This window comes from Pinus tabuliformis, chromosome 7 (genome assembly GCF_031772625.1).
Source record: "Pinus tabuliformis cultivar Carrire ecotype Pingquan chromosome 7, CPIR1, whole genome shotgun sequence".
NCBI classification, from domain to species: Eukaryota; Viridiplantae; Streptophyta; class Pinopsida; order Pinales; family Pinaceae; genus Pinus; species Pinus tabuliformis.
In genome coordinates this window covers 505754938-505766653 of record NC_142293.1, presented here as the reverse complement: position 1 = coordinate 505766653, position 11716 = coordinate 505754938, and positions in this window count along the sequence as shown.

The following is an 11716-nucleotide window of genomic DNA, read 5'->3' as shown; positions in this document are numbered from 1 at the left end:
CCCTAGATTTCGATATGCTTGGCTTTCTTGGGGCTATAACCCTCAAATTCTGTCTACACGAGCTAATTTTTTGAGTATTTTTTTTGATATATTACAATGTTACATCGCCACCCCTATTAATCTAACTACGTAAATATGTCTATTTGCATGGTTTGCACTCAAGTCCTTTCAATGGTTGTTGTTTGCTGAATACATGTATTATGTCTTATCATTTCAGTTAGCATAGTGCTCTATGAATTTTTGTTGTTGTTGTTAGATTTTTATTTTGATTTTTTATTCAAATTGATTCGAAGGGAATGGATCCATGTTATTTTAACTATATTTTGTGATTATGAATTGAACTCGAAAATATTTGATATATTTTTTCCCACATTACTATTGATTTTCTAAGTCAAAATCAAATCTTAGATAATTTTAGTCTCTGTACCCTTTTGGGCTTCATCTTGTTAAGTTTATCCATATACATTGCACACTTGCATCCTGCACCTCCCTGTTTCTCAGTGCAAATCCCAGTCTGCATATTTTGGTTTTGAAGGTAATATATGAATTGATTTGTGAGTAATTTGTGCAGATGTATGCTCCTCCAAATTCCTTTTCTAATTTGAATTTTTGAAACCAAACTCTATATACACATATGCAAGGGGCACTTAAATTGGATGTTAGTATGTATCAAAATCATTTTATCTATATTTTCCACTTTACATGTACGTCACCACACAATTAGTGATCGCATTTGATCATGGATATCGTCAATGTAACTCTGAAATGCCCACGGTCAAATTTATGCATGCATGGACATAAACTAGGAGTAATGGCTAGAATTTGGTGTTTAGGGTTGACATTTATATTTCAAAATATACAAGAAACCCCCCAAAAAACCACAATTAAATAAATAATTAAGTTTTTAAAGTTTGAATAGAAATCACAACATCATAACTTAACTGAATGCAAAGATATAAGAATGGAGTTAAACAAATTTTAACATGGAATATGGAAATATTTCTGAAGCAAGTCCAACAAAATTTAATTTAATATAAAGAATTGCATTAGATTTTTGAGAGAAGATAGAAATAGTGGTTTCTTTTAACATTTGATTTTGAGAAATTTGTAATTTATAGCCTGAGGAGTTAGAGAAATATGATAAAGTAGTAGATACAAAAATATAAAATTTGTTAGATTAGATTTCCAAAGAAAGTACATTGAAATTCGAGTAGATATAAAGAGTTGGATTAGACTCTTTTAAAGTAAGTGTATATCATAGCGTGACTTAGTAAAAAGATACAACATTGAACTTAGATAAACTCTAGAAGGGAAGATAGAAAGAGTGGCGTCTCTTAAAATTTGAGTTTGAGACGCTTGTAATGTAACCCATGGCTCGAGAAGGAGTTAGAGAAATATGTCATGACCAAAGAAGGAGTTATAGAAAGATGATGAGAGAATATATACAAAGAGGAAACATTGAACTTGATCAAGGCCTATGAGAAAAGATGGAAAGAACCATGTCTGTTAACATTTGAGTTAGAGAAACTAGTACTCCAAATTAAATATAACATCAAGTAGGAGTTGGAGAAATATTATGAGAAAATAAAGACAAAGATGCAAAACTGAATTTCCATAATCTTTGAGGAAAGATGTAAAGGTCAATCTCTTAACATTTGAGTTCAAGAAACATGTAACTCGATATGAACATTCCTTAGAATCCCATATGAAGCACATATATCCTCCATCTATCTAAATGATGGTTTAGTGTGAACCTACCATTAATGGAGAGCTTCAAAATTGAGTTCTCTTCTAGAAGGCCAATTATATATGTGTATCTTCCCATTTATTTAAATATTGGTGTAGTGAGATAATGTAGTGCTTATTAACTGCTAGACTTGAAACAAAAACTAGATATATAAAGATTATAAATGCAATAAACTAGAAACAAGAGATAAATAATGAAATATGTAGAATAAATTCTTGTATTATGATAATCACAAGAAAGAAAGCAATGTTCACTTTCATCTTAAAGTGGGGCGATCTTTCACTGAGAAAAGACACAAATACAAAAATAATCAATAAAACATTCCATAGCCTCCCATACTCTTTAAATATATTCTCAATAGAAAAACTCTAACTACTTGTGATCTAATCATTAATAAGTGCCAAATACTGATGGGTCTTGTAAAGTGGACCCTTTTACATTTAAAAAATGTCCACTACTATTTAATGGGTCTTATTCATGGAGGATGGCCATATGCATTAATTGAATTACTCTTTGGACACCTAAAGTAGAGAGGTTAAGATAAGATGCTAACATGACCTCCCCCTTCAAAGCTAGTGTTGTCCTCAATGTTAGAGATAAGGGAATTGTTGTAGAATCACCACTAGTTCCCATATGGCATCTTTTGGCCACATATATATCTACCATATTAGTACTTACTTAACCTTGTGATAGTGAAATTAATGCTCTTTCATATTTAATATTGCTTCTGATTACAGCCAAAAGAAGCCTCCTTCATTAAGCTATTGTAATATGGTTAGCACCAACTTAGATGCCATGAGGTTATTTAGATTAGAAACATGAAGGATTAAATAAATCTTGGAATGTGTTGGAAGAATTATCTTGTAATCTAATTTTCCAATGCACTAGATGATCATGTAGGGCCCATAGAACTTTGGTGGTAATTTTTGTAAAATTGTATCTTTGAGTGATGTTTTTTATAGGGTCAATATATCATTTTACCATGTATATACTTTAAGAGGATTGTGATCTTCCAAAATAATTTTAATGAGTTTATCTATAGTTTCATTATCCAACCATTCTTAATTGAATTCCTTCAGCCAACTTCCAATGGCGAAAGATAAGTCAAAGAACTATCCATCCTCTAGAAATTTCTTGCATAAATAATCAACCACCATATTTTATTTATCCTTCCTATACATAACATCACAATCATACTCTAAGCCCCAAGGGTTAGCTCAATTGGTCGAGTCCCCATGTTTAAGCACCTTTTCTATTTGGAAGTCACAAGTTGAATTCTCTCAACACCTTCGGGGTCAAACTCCATGTTTGAGTTGATGAGAATTGATTCCTTTGAGTGGATCTACATGGAACAATATTCCATGAATGTTGTGAGTCACAGATCTACGGTGACCGTGAACCACATAGAAAAAAAATGACAATCATACTCTAACATCCTAGTGACCAACTTATGTTACTTTGGTGATGATAACCTTTGTTCAAGAAATTCTTTACACCATGATGGTTGGTATTGATTTGGAAATACCTCCCTATGAGATATGGGTCCCAGGTCTCCATCACATGAACGATGACCATTATCTTTCTCTTATATATGGATTTTCCCAAATTGTAGTTACACACCTTCTTACCTATGATTTCTAAGGGCACTATTCTTGCATCAAAGTCACTCCAAGACCTCTACCTAAGGAATCGCATTCTAGGAAAAACGTCTTAGTAAAATTTGATAGTACTAATATTAGAGCAATGAACATGACATCATTTAAAGATGATAAGGTTTGTTTGACTCATCACTCCTTACAAAGGCATTCTGTTTGAGCAACGAAGTTAAAGGAGCCATAATTCTTCCATAATTTGTAATAGCTTCTTCTATTAGCCTTAAAATCATAACAACCCATGTAGGATCATCAACATATTATGGAAATGTGAATATTACATAGCTACAATTTATTGGGATTTACTCTTACCCCATCTTAACTAACAATGTGACCAAATTATTCAAACTTCAAATCCCCAAAATAACATTTTAATGTTTTTAGGAATAGATTTTGATCCCATTGGAGTTTTATGTTTCTACTTCCATGATTTATATGGAAATCCTAGTTTTTTTTTTAATAGATTAATATATCATACAAAAATGCTATCACAAAATAGCAAGGAAGCGTTAATATTTTTTGTTCATGATGTTGTAGAAAGTAGATGGAGTAGTGAAAATTCCAAGGGTGTCATTGAAAAATCATAATGATCTTCATGTGTGTGAACACCATCTAAGAGATTCCTACCTCTTTCATTTGTATTAAGTGGTATAAATAATGAAGGTCAATTTTAGTGAAAAACTTGGCTCCATGAAGTTCATCCAAGAGATCCTTGATAGTTGGAGTGAGAAATTTATTTTTGATTGTTAACTTATTGAGAGTCTAAAAATCTAAACACATGCACCAATTACCCTCATTAAATACCATAATCACCAACGATGATTAAGAGCTAATGCTAGGATGTATGAATCCATCTAGAGATAACTCCTAAATGGTACTTTTGATTTCATTGTTCTATGAAAAATGATGTTTATAATGATGCACATTAGGTGGTAGCTACCTAAATTCAAGGAAATACCATAAACATGCTCCCCCTATGAAGGTGGTAAGCCTTGGGGTGTTTCAAATATTTTTTTATGTTTAAAGAGGACCAACTGAAAAAAAGAAGAAGGTGAATGTCACATGTGTGTGTATGAGGCGATGGCGTGGGGATTGGTGTGGGTGGGGGTGCTTGCGGGTGGTGGTGTTCATTACTTGCATGTCATTGAAATATGTAATAATTCTTCAGTGGCCTTGATTTGTTCAATAAGTTCTCCATGCAATAAGAGGTAATAATCTGGGGAGAACCATATGTAATCCCTTCAAGGGTATGTTTGTCTTAATTTTTGCTGAACATGAATATAAATACTTGAAATCCATGGTGATAGGTCCTAAGGTGCCTAGCCATTTTTCCTTCAGAACTATGTCACAACTATCCATTTCAAGAGCGAACATGTGAGTTTTAAGATGACACTTTCCCATTTCCACATCATCCACCACATTTCATCATACCACCATTGGATATCACAGTTTTAAAATTAGGTATAGGATAAACATAACAATAAGTTTCTTTGGTCACTTTCTTATGAATAAAATTGTCGATGCTACCACTATCAATCAACATAATCAATTTGTGGTGCTTGATGTACCTAATCAAATTAAAGGTTTAGGGTGTTGAAAACTTGATAAGGCATGGAAAGAACTTCCAGGTTCCTTTCAAGGAGCTTGCAAGGTGGGTTCTTTATCTGTGGGGGCATTAGAATCATCCAAGTATGGTTCATAAATGTATTCAACTAATATTTCTTCTTAATGGTGTTGTGGGGTTATATCCATTTAAGATTTTTTTTTTTTTTTTTAAACATTCGTTCCCTTTGAGATACCCTTCATCAAAATTATAACAAAGTTTGAGGTAGTGGCATTCTACAATTCCTTCCAAAGACAAATTTTGAACTATCAATATATGAGAGTTGTAGGCGATAAGGGTAGCTACCATGGAGAACTAGTATAAGTGGTGAATAAAGGTCTCTTGGCTTGAGCATTGTTCACAATCTTAACTTCTTTAGCTTTTTGACAAGATTGATTCCAACCATGTGGTCAAGTGTTGCTTCATGACATGTGCTCTAATTACTTCCTTAAGATCATTGATGAATCAATCTGTAAAAAATTAATTAGCGAGGCACTTTATGTCGATTACCAATCGCTTAAAGGTTTGCATATAGTCAATAACAATGCATGTTTGGAATAATTATTCAAGCATATTAGGTAGTAAGTGTCATGTTAAAAACCAAGATAAAGGACATTTACACACTAAGAACAAGCAATGTAGCCTCCATAAGCTTTCTTACACCATTTCCACCATTTCCAAAGTTTTGCATCCACATATAAGATCCCCACTTTTAATATCTATAGGTCATTAGTTATTCCATGGAAAGAGAAAAATGTTCCATTTGGGTAACCAAAACTAAGGGATATGAACCAACAAAGTTGTTCATATCTATCTTTGGAAAGTGGGTCCATGAAGTGTTATATTGAATATGGTGGGTGATGAGTATTTAGAAAGAGAATATGAGTGTCTTGCGCTTCATTTTTGGAAGATTCCTCCAGGGTGGGATCAATGTGTAGATCTAATAAGGGATACCCTAATGGCTACATATCAATCCCAACACTTAATCATGGTTGTTCATCTTTTCAAGTATATCTTTAACCAAATAATCTTTGCCAAAAACCTTGGCTTCAAGCTATTAGTGCTTAGCAAGCAGAGCCTAGTTTTGTTTCTCATGTTTTCATGTTGTGAATATAGACCATGGGACCTCCCATGATTCGATTGAAGTGTTATTCCCAACTTATCTCACTATGATCAATGGATTGAAATAATTCTTTTCAGATATGCTATGGAAAATTTATTGTTAGTTCCACATAAAAAGGGCTACTAGAGAGATGGACCCACACAATAATCATGGCACAAATTTTTTTTGAGACAAATATCCCATAATGGTGTTGTAAAAACTCTATTTTCTTTTTCAAATTCTAGCGGGATTATTAATCCACATTGAATATTGTTTTAGTGAAAAAAATTCCAAGTCCTTTGGGAATCAAAAATCTAAGAATTCCATTGGTTGCTTATAGAGACTAAGATTTATAGGGTCCTTGTAACAAAGAATTGTGAAGTGCCAAAATAGTACTAGATATTTTCATAACACCAATCATGAAAGATATACCTTACTCTTAGTTACACTAATTAATATCGTAGTATGCAAGAATGATATCCCTAAGTATTGTAGTTTGATGTACTATAGTAACATGATGGTCATAGAGTCATGCAAGGCTAGTTTTAAGTTCACTTAAAAAAATTGCTATATACTAAAAATATATAGAAAATAATTTCACATATAAATATTTTCTGTACCAAATGACCCCACTTATATTTTCTATACATATTTAACCTTGTTTCTATGAATTTTCCCAAAAACTAAGATAATTTATCAACCTAAAGTCTATTTAGACTTACTAGACACTCCAAAAAAAAGGGACTTTATCTAAATCAATACCAATTATAACATAATGATGTGCCTTTGAAACATCTCATAATTACAAACCTTGAAATTCACGAGAACATTTTCCTCCAATAAGAAGAAACATAGTGATTTACGTTTCCCCCACACACATATAGAGTTGCTTAAGGCACCTCAGATTGGATGGTCACCTAAAAAAATTGCTATATACTAAAGGGTATATAGAAAATAATTTCACATATAAATGTTTTCTCAAAAATTACCAAATATCCAACCAAGTGACACAAATTGTATTTTATATGCATATTTAACCCCATTTTTTTTAAAACTTGTATTTTCTATGCATATTTAACCCTATTTTTTTTAAAACTTGTATTTTCTATGCATATTTAACCCCTTTTTTTTAATGAATTTTCCCAAAAATTATGATATTTTATCAACCTAACCTAAAGTCTATTTAAACTTACTAGACACTCACGAAAAAAGACTTTATTTAAATCAATATCAATTATAACCATAAAAATTCAATCTATATTAACCAATGACAACCAATAATAATGTTCCCCACAAAAAGGGACTTTATTTAAATCAATATCAATTATAACAAAATGATGTGCCTTTGAAACATCTCAAAAAGGGACTTTATTTAAATCAATATCAATTATAACCATAAGGATCAATCTGTATTAACCAATGACAACCAATAATAATGTTCCCCACTATTATTTTAACAGTGATAAAAATAAAAGGGTACAAGAACACCGGCCAGAATCTTCTTTATCCAAGCTGCTTTGGCTGCCAGATGTGACAAAATCGTGAATTCACGCTAAGATGTACGCTGACATGCTACAAACGATTATTCTCTGAGATGCCCACGTTCATATTGTGAAATGAATACTTACTAAAGCATCATCCGTCATCCATTCCCTCACATTTATAGGAGAATAACTTATTAGGTTTATTTAAGAAAAATCAGAACTAATTGGCAATATATTACTTTAATATAAATCTGTTTTTAAAATATGGGTGCGTTCACGGGATGTAATCACTATTTTCCCTGAGTTAAATTTTGAAAGATGGTTGAATATAAAATTCATGATATTTATGGTTAATTTATTTTCTTTATTTAAGAAAAAGCAGAATTAATTGGCAATATATTACTTTAATATAAATCTGTTTTGCGTTCTAATTATTGGTTAACTTATTTTTTTATTTAAGAAAGATCAGAATTAATTGGTAATATATTACTTTAATATAAATCTATTTTGTGTATTCATTATTTTTCCACCATAAGCGCACGATTTTTGGCTGACAATGCACCAAGCATGGAACTTAACCTTCCTCTCGAACCCAAAGCTTGATAAAAATCGGCCTAAGTAATTTCGGGTTTGGTTTAATTGTTAAAGTTCTTGTTGTTGTCCTCGCGAAATCCATGGGATTTCCGCGATTGCGCCAACTTGCCACCATTTTAATTGAGTCCACAGCGCAAAAAATTAAAAGGCCCTTCTTAATGTCATTCGGGTCCATGTGAAGACTAGGCCTGTTTATTGTTTTCTGCCCGAGAACCATGAGTGTGTATAGTTCCGGGAGCATTTTCCCGCCCGAAAACCATATGCAGACTGTAGAGGGGTATCTGACCTCCTGCTCACATTTTTCCATGTACTGTTTTCCCCTGTGGACCAAAAATCCTCTGTCTCCATCAGTCTTCATCCTGCCTATTTTCCTTGCTTTGATAGAGCTTTCTGTCTAAGTCCACCTGTTTGGAGCATTCTTCCCGCAGGCGTCCTTGGGGAGTCCTTATCCAGTCATATCTTATGTTGCTTTTGGAACAGAGCACACCTTCGTTTGCCAAAATGTCTGCTAATCTGTTGGTTGTTCTGTGCACATGGATAAAACTAAGGGTTCTCATGGTCTGCAAGTGGGATTGAATACGTTGATAAACTTGCAGTAACCTCCAGTGTCTTGACACTTTCTCTGGTACTGAGCCATTGCCAATTCTCTTGACCGAATTAATTATCAATTCGGAATCAGCTTCAATTATGGTGTTGTGTAAATTTGAGTCCCTCAATATTTCTAGGCAATGCTCCATGGCCATGAGCTCTGCAATATTATTGGTGGCCCTCCCCAAGTGACTGTGAAAGATGGTTTGTATGAAACCCTTTTCATCTCTTATGACTCCTCCATAACAAGCCCTACCAGGGTTTCCTTTTGAGGCTCCATCTATATTACATTTCATAAAACCCTGTGGTGGGGGTTGTCAGAATTCCTTATCAGTTGTGATATGACTGACAGTCTTATTTGTGCCCTGGGGGAAAAGCCCTTGCAGTCCCAATGTAAGCAGAATCTGTTCATCCTGAACTTGAGGCTGGTTTTTAAGGGGGGGGATTTTATGAGGTCTCCTACAGTCTCTTTGATCTGACTTAAAATCTGAGCCATGATGCTCTGGCGTGAGCCAAACTTGTTCTTGAAGATTCTATTGTTGCGTTCTTTCCAGACATCCCAGATTATAAAGTTTGGAACCAAAACCCACGCTTTATTGATTATTTCATTTACAGAGAAATTTTTCCTCCAATTCCTCAAAGTGTTGGTGATGCTGCCTATATTCTTATCTGTTTGTCTAAAGATTGATGCCATCCAATTCCACAAGGTGGAGGTGAATGGGCAGAGGTTGAGAAGGTGTTCCATTGTTTCTTCTTGTAATTCACATAGCTGGCATCTAGATGGACCGGCTACCCCTCTTTTCCTAAGGTTTTCTCAAGTCATAACCTTTTTATGTTGCACTAACAACAAAAACAGTTTAATTTTCATCCAGTATTGGTTCTGCCATAAGTCCTTCCATACCTTATTCGGGTTTGGGAAGTTGAGCCCCAGTGTTATTCGTTTGGCCTCTTTGAGGTTAAAGTTGCCCTCATTATTTTTACCCCATCTAAGTTGGTCTGAAGATGTTGATTTCAGAATCTTTCTTTGTTCCAAGATGACTGTAAAAGTTTATGCCTGGGCTTTCAACAGGGAATCATCACTGTATACAAGGTTCTTCCATATTCTCCATTTTCCCTCACTTCTGTCCTGATCCCAAAAGTCCTTTACTTTGAGTAACCCTTTGTCATCAGTATCATGCTTGAGATTGGCGAATTCTTCTTTTAACAGTTTAGGCTCCTCTTACCAATTATCCTCCCAGAACCAAGCAAGGTCTCCATCTCTGATCTCCCAGAAACTGTTTTCCTGAACTAAGGCTATATTCTCTCAAGCTTTGTTCCTAATGTGGGAGCCTTTGATGAGTCCAAACATCCTAATGTAATCCCTTTCTTGCCAATTGTTTGCATATTTCTGTTTCCATATTTTGGCCCAAGGAGAAACTGATTCTTTTATCCATCTCCACCATAGTTTTGCCCCCAAGGCTTTGTTTAGTGTTTCGGGGTCATCAAGTCCCAAACCTCCGTGTATTTTTCGTTTACATATCTTATCCCAGGCTACCAAAGCCCATTTCTTTTTCTCTTCCCCCTTGCCCCAAAGAAAATCCCTTTGGATATTTCTAATGTTTTGCATTACTTCTTTAGGAGCTGGAAGGGCTGAAAGCATGAAGATGGGGACAGTTTGAAGTATAGCTTTTGTAAGCACTAGCCTTCCTGCTAAGTTCAAAGACCTGCTTGTCCATTTCCGGATTTTGTCTTGAAGTTTATTAATAACTAGCTCCCAAACTGCCTTGCTTAAAGGTTTGTCGGTCAAAGGTACTCCCAAATATTTGGAGGGTAGCATATCCCTTTGGAAGCCTAGAATTCTAGTGAGGTTTCTCTAAATAGAAATATCAGTGTTAAAAAAGAAAATTTTTGATTTGTTTAGGCTTACCTCTGTCCCTGCAGCCAGAGCAAAGTTGTTCGGGATTTTTTTGAAGGCTTGAGCTTCCTTGACAGTGGGTGTACCCTGCAGCATGGTGTCGTCCACAAATTGTTGATGGGACAAGGCATCCCCATTTAAAGTGAGTTTTAGACCCTAGATTTTGCCTTCTTCTTTGGCATATTTAATTGCATTGCCTAGCCCTTCCATCATGAGAATAAAGAGAAAGAGTGAGAGCAGATCTCCTTGCCTAAGTCCTCTCGAGGGCTTAAAGGTCTTGGATGGTGAGCCATTTAGTAGGATTGAAAAACTTGGGGTGGTTACAAGGGCCATTACCCATCTAATCCAGTTATGGTAAAATCCATATGCTCTCAGTACTTCCTTGATGTAAGCCCAACTCAGCTTATCATAAGCCTTTTCTAGGTCAAGCTGAATAATCATACCTGCCTGCTTATTGCTCTTAAGTGAGTGAACCACCTCGTGAGCTTGAATGATGTTATTGAGAATTTGCCTGCCTTCCACATGTCTAGTTTGCTCCGCAGACACTAGAGTTCGGAGCAAGGGCTTAAGTCTATTCACAATTACTTTTGAAATAATTTTATACACCACGTTGCATAATGCTATGGGTCTAAATCTGTTTGGTGTGATAGCATTCTCCTGCTTTGGAATCAGGGCTATGAAAGAAGTGTTGAGTGCCTTTAGAACAATTTTATTTTTCCGTGAGTCCTCCACCACATCGAGGATATCTTGTTCGACTATTTCCCATCATGCTTTGAAGAAGTCAACATTGAAACCATTCGGACCTGGAGCCTTCCTATCTTGTATTTCTTTGATGACTTCGCTGATTTCCTCTTCATTCATTAGCCTGTTGAGATTATAGTTGTCTTCTCTTGTCACTAGCTTAGGTATGTGCTTTGTGGATTCCTTGATGGATTGAGATCTGTCAATGAGAGGCTCCTCGGCTATGCCTTGGAAATGCTGAACCAAAACAATTTCTATTTCTTGATGTGTAGTGAACTGTTTTTTTCCTTGAGTATCTTTGATTTTTGAAA